This window comes from Plectropomus leopardus, chromosome 5 (genome assembly GCF_026936395.1).
Source record: "Plectropomus leopardus strain MGB_pleo_1.0 chromosome 5, ASM2693639v1, whole genome shotgun sequence".
In the NCBI taxonomy this organism is placed as follows: Eukaryota; Metazoa; Chordata; class Actinopteri; order Perciformes; family Serranidae; genus Plectropomus; species Plectropomus leopardus.
The window spans coordinates 22,674,413-22,680,588 of NC_142180.1; the positions used below are offsets into that span (position 1 = coordinate 22,674,413).

The following is a 6,176-nucleotide window of genomic DNA, read 5'->3' on the forward strand; positions in this document are numbered from 1 at the left end:
ATGGTCGGAGGTTTGCTGAAGTCGAGTGCGCCATGCGTGGTGACAAAAGAGCATGGAGCGAATATGTGACTGTGGCCTCTAAACCAACAGCTGTGTGATGAGACGTATGAAACTCTTTATATCCAGGCAGGGGCACATTTCCATCTGATCTGAGAGTTCCTGTTTTTCTCTTCTAACCTACTTTCTGAAAATTATTGACAGCAAATCCCTTTCAACCTATATTCAATTGAATACATTACAAAGACAAGATATTTAATGTTCAAACTGATAAACTTTTTGTTATTTTGCAAATATTCACTCATTTTGAATTTGATGCCTGCAACACCAAAAAAAACACCATTCTTGCTTGATGTGCAAGTTGCTCAACAGTCCGGGGTCTCCGTTGTCATATTTTGCGCTTCATAATGCAGCATACATTTTCAGTGGGAGACAGGTCTAGACTGTAGGTAGGCCAGTCTAGTACCTGCACTCTTTTACTATGAAGCCACGTTGTTGTAACATGCAGAACGTGGTTGGCATTGTCTTGCTGAAATAAACAGGAATGTCCCAGGAAAAGACATTGCTTGGATGGCAGCATATGTTGCTCCAAAACCTGTATGTACCTTTCAGCATTAATGGTGCCTTCACAGGTGTGCAAGTTACCCATGCCATAGACACTAACACACCCCCATACCATCACAGATACTGGCTTTTGAACTTTGCACTGATACCAGTCTGGATGGTCCTTTTCCTCTTTGGCCCGGGTGACACGACGTCCATGACTTCCAAAGACAATTTGAAATGTGGACTCGTCAGACCACAGAACACTTTTCCAGCAAGTAAGTGAGATTCTTGCCACATATCCTTTAAAAACATTGAGTCATGTTACTTTTACTATTACAAAGTAGTGGGTGGCACGTGTGTTGGTATGTAGGTTTGAGCAATGGGATCTGATGTGTTGTAGTGAAAACAGTGTGATATCCTTGGAAATCACGGTGATCTGAGGCGCACAGTAGCTCACCTGGCAGGCGTCCCATTTAAAAAGATTATGTCTTTGCTGCAGCAGCTACAGGCTTGATTCGATCCTGCGGCCCTCTGCTGCATGTCATCTACTCTCTCTCCCCTTTTCAAATTGAAGATGTTCTGTCAAATAAAGGCAAAAAGGGAAAAAATAATTTGAAAAATAAATAAATAAATAAAAACATGACTATCATAATGCACCAGGAAAATTGTGTGAAATTTTTAAATATCAGTTTGAGTAAAACATATTTCGTGAAATAGAGAGAAGATACTTTTTGGACCATTTGGACTTCAGACTGTGAAATTTTAGAAATGTAGGCAACTGCGAAATTCTCACAGTTGCTTTGTCTCTTCTCAAGGTGATAGAACAGGAGTGACAGCAATCTCGCTGTTGCATATCGTGTATTTGTGTGTGTGTGTGTGTGTGTGTTGTGTGTGTGTGTGTGTATGTTGTGCTTTGGGTGTGGTGTGAATATCGTCTTTGGCTGGCTTACTTCCCCATCAAAATGTGCTGCAAATTCTGTTTTCAGCGACATCTTCTCAGTCACTCAGCATCACCACCAGCAGCTGGAGTAAGTACTCTTCACTGCACAGCATTCACATCACACTACAGCAATCAAAATTAACTGAAATTATTTAAACCAACATACAACAGGATAAAGTTATAATATAATGTAAAACATATCTTAATTTTTACACAAATGGGATCTGATGTGTTGTAGTGAAAACAGTGTGATATCCTTGGAAATCACGGTGATCTGAGGCGCACAGTAGCTCACCTGGCAGGGCGTCCCACATTTCCATGTGATTGAGAGTTCCTGTTTTTCTCTTGTAACCTATTTTCTGAGAATTATTGATAAATAGTTATAGAGAGAAGATGATTTTTGGACCATATGGACTTCAGACTGAAATTTTAGAATTGTAAGCAACTGCGAAGTTCTCACAACTGCCTTGTTTCTTCTCAAGGTGATAGAACAGACATGACCGCAGTCTCACTGTGGCATATTGTGTGCGTGTGTGTGTGTGTGTATGTGTGTGTGTGTGCATATCTTCTTTGGCTGGCTTACTTCCCCATCAAAATGTGCTGCAACAATTTCTTCTCTGTCACTCAGCATTACAGCTAGGTGGAGTGCTGTGGTAAAATATATCTTGATTTTTAAACACATTTCAGATTTTCCAACTCACTGTTAGGGTACAACATCAATTATTGCAATCTGAGCAATAGGATCTGATATTTTGTAGTGAAATTTGTTTGATGTCCTTGGAAAAATTGGTGATCTGGGGCACCCACTAGCTCACCTGGAAAAACAGATGCCCCATTTACAAAGGCTATGTCTTTGCTGCAGCGGCCGCAGGTTGAAATAAAGGCAAAAAGCCCCCCAAAAATAATCTTTAAAAAAAAAAAAAAAAAAAAAAAAAACACGACTATTGTCTTGCACCAGGAACATTGTGTAAAATTCTTAAATATTAGTTTGAGTGGAAGAGAAGTGACAGCAATCTCGCTGTTGCATAAAATAAGTTTTTGCCATTTAGCAGTCATTTGTTATAATAGTGTAATAATTCAGAGCAGCACCACTTTCTGGGAATTTTACAAAAAATTTTACTGATGTCGACAAACAGTGTTTGAAGGGGAAAAAACTGACAATTTTTGCCATACAAGAGATTTGTGCTGTTTTGACAAAATGGTTAACCCTTTTCATTTTTGTGTTAAGAGTTTTGAGAAATTGAACTGTAGTTTCAGGAAATGCATTTGAACAATTGAAAAACATGTAAATGCCTTTGCAGATGTCTACTCATCATGTGTTACTACAGCCACAGTATTGTGGCTCATAAGGGAGGCGGTTAAATAACGGCTTTTAAAATGACCGAAGCATGGCAATGAGGAAGTACATAGTGCAGTTGTAAGACCACACAGATGCCATATTGAGATGTCTTCTTCTTTGTCTTCTCAGGTGTGTGTGCAGGCAGAGCACAGTGATGAAAGCACTAATTCCAACGCAGCTTTACTAACTCGGTTGCACCTGTTCCCACCCACAGCCTCGACATCCACCAGCCCAACTGTTGCCATGAGTGCCCTGTTCTCCTCGAGCCCTGATTTGAACCACTTACCCAATTGCCCCAGCAACAATCCCATACCACACGACACCATCACAGCGATGGATATCAGCCATGTGATCCTGCGGCATTACAACCACACCGGTGCCCGGCACCATAGAGCGCACCAGTGCAGTCGCAGAGAGTCTTTAAAGGAGCCTTTACATTTTTAAAAATGCTGACAAGCGTTTACCTGTAGGCCTACTTTAGATACTTTTTCTAAACTCTTAACACAGCAGAACACCTACATCACACAATCAACCAAACAGTTAGTTTTCAGTTTGTTCATTAAATACTAACCAATACAAAAAAACCCAACCTTTTTCTACACGCGCTAACTCTACCAAAACACTAGCACGATTTTTATTCCAACACTCAAACATTTTGTCATTCAAAATGAGAACATTGGATGGCATCACAACACAACACAAACTTTTAATCAACCTGTAATCGCTGGGATCTTAATGCTCTGCTGGGGGGCAGTGGATTTCTTCTATGTCTCTCTGCTGTTCAGCATCTTCCTCACCCCTTTTCCAAAACAGTGGCGTGGTTTGGCTTTAATCGGCTCATCAGCTCATCAGGTCAGCTTTGCAGGGTTTCGCATTTCCATGGGAACAGGGCTACCCGCTTGAAGGTGTGTCCTGTCTGATGACGGCTGGTTGTGGGTTGATGATGTTTAAAAGCAGTGTCCTCTTCAGCACTGTTTATTATTGCACTTTGCTATGGCTGCTGGTAGCATCATCATCATCATGGATTTTCGGGCTGTTGCAATGCTTTTGCTTGACATCTTAAAAACTGGAGACGGGATGACAATATGGATCAACGTTAGAAAAGAGGAGGAAGACCAAGGAGCTACCATTTGACAATGGAGGAGAATGGCAACAAAAAGAGGAAGAAAAAACATTGTACTAGTCTCTTCTACAAGAACTCATTGTTCAGATGGTATGTAAACAAATTTCTTACGTCATCATCTTCAGGACATTATATCTGTAATTATTTTTGCGTTTTCTATGCATATCATATCCAGTGCATACACTGGATAGATTGGGCTGTATAATCTGTATCCACGTGTTGCCAGAGTGACTCTGATGGCTAACATTAGCTAACATAAGTCTTCTGGCATGGATAGCATTTGCTACTAGATATATGCAAATAAACTTAAATCTTTTTTTCCTTTGGTTTCAGAGAGCCTTCACTTGTCACCAAAAAGCATTACTTATCTGGAGCAGACTATGATCAACTGAATGGTGGGAGACTGTTGTGGCACATTCACAGTGGACAAGTGGCAGAGCAACTTCTGAATGTCCAAAGAAACTTTTGAGCTCTTCTGCCACAAAGTTGAACCAGGGAGTGTGTGAAGAGACTCCACTCTTCATGTGTGTTTGCCTGTGCCTGAGCGAGTGGCGACAGCTTTGTGGAAGCTGGCAACGATATCAGAGTACGCGGTGGATGGCAAGGTACTGCTCTGAGATGTGCCAGCTGGATATCCAGGCAGTGCTCATAATCATATCACATATCTGGCAGTGTGGCACATATGGGCACTTTTCATCACATCTTGCTGGTGTTATCCACAATTCTTTTGTAATGATGCTGGAGTTAAATTTTCTTTCGGCCTTGCACCAACACTCAGTGGATTCCCATCTCCTTAAGCTTGCTGGTAATGTCTCGAAAGACCATCTCATTTCTGGTTACACCAGCCAGGTCATCCTGCACGTCTTCTCACTCCAAAAGGCAGGGCTTGTGTTTCTGCCTCTGACCAGTTGCTTGCCATACTCTTGTCTCTCTTCTTCAGATGCAGTTGAAACAGACAAAGTATCTGCTATGCATAGCATTAGCAGAAGAGGCTATTTAAACATGGCTCTGGAAGGTCACTAAAAGCTGACAGTGAATCATGACTACGGTCCATCTCTGGCCATATCTGATAATTGGAAAAATGATCGTCGTGGCATGGTTTGACTCGGCGCAGCCAAAAGTGATCATGGAAAAGGGTACCTGGCTGTCTTCAACTCATTCCTGAGCCCTATCATCTAAATCTTGGGCAGCAGTGAGATGAGGAAGGCTATCGCTGAGCTGCTGTGCTGCTGCTGTGTGAAAGCTGGCCTCTGTCACCCAAAGAAGTCCAGCACCTCGGGGAGCAGGAGGGACAGTCTGAGGAACAGTTATAACAAAATCAATGTGTATGTGTGAAGCTTCCCCATAACCACCTTTATTCTTCTGAGTTTTGGTTTGAATGTTCAATGATTTGCCTGCAGCTACTTGCACTGATGATAAAAAACCCAAACTATCAGACACTTGTTAATATCTTATTTTTTCGTTACCTGACATTCCTTTTATTGCACTGCACTTTGACTTTGACACCCAGTAAAATAAAGAAATGTTTAATTTTTTTTTACTTATCCAAAAATATATTGTAAATGTTTTTTAAAGATGAAAAATATTTTTGAAATGTTATTTTCTACATATAAAAAAAAGAAAAAGGTTTTATTACTATTAACATTTATAGATATGAAGACGGATTATGTACCAACCAACATAGAAATGTGATGAAATATGAAAAATATGATTTGCATGTGTTGTCTGGAATTATATATTTTGCATATTATATATTTTGTGAAACACAGATGTTATAATGAACATATAAATAAAGATAATTTTGCTTTATTCATGAGTGCTTGCTGTTTACAGTTAGTGCATTACCTCTTTTTTCCTTTGGAGGGAGACACATCATATATAATGATTTTCCCAGCCTTAAAATACATGTCTGAAACTGCAACACAAATACTTCATACTTTTCTTAAATTAGCATATTTACATGTATCTACATATCCCACCACATTAAAACGTTTTTTAAATTAACAAGTTAAGATTTCTCAAGCTTACAATGTTAAATGCAAAACCATCAGTAAAAAAAATACAAAGTGGTGAAAATGGGATTTAAAGTTCAATGCGCAAAGAATTACAAAATACATCTTTTTCTAATTTATGTTGCATGGCATTTTGTTAATTCAGAATTTTGTCACATTTCATGATGTCAGTGAGCTCTGAAGCATCTTTCAGAGACCTCACAGTGATGCAGCATGTTT

The 6,176-nt window shown here is 39.8% G+C and overlaps 1 long non-coding RNA gene across 1 annotated transcript; it reads left to right on the top strand.

The window, feature by feature from the left end:
• The first annotated feature begins 1,162 nt into the window (after positions 1-1,162).
• LOC121941262 (uncharacterized) lies at positions 1,163-5,754 on the top strand. The gene is made up of 3 exons (XR_015776623.1): positions 1,163-1,571; positions 2,952-4,035; positions 4,279-5,754. It is a non-coding gene; the product is annotated as an uncharacterized LOC121941262 (long non-coding RNA).
• The last annotated feature ends 422 nt before the right edge of the window (positions 5,755-6,176 follow it).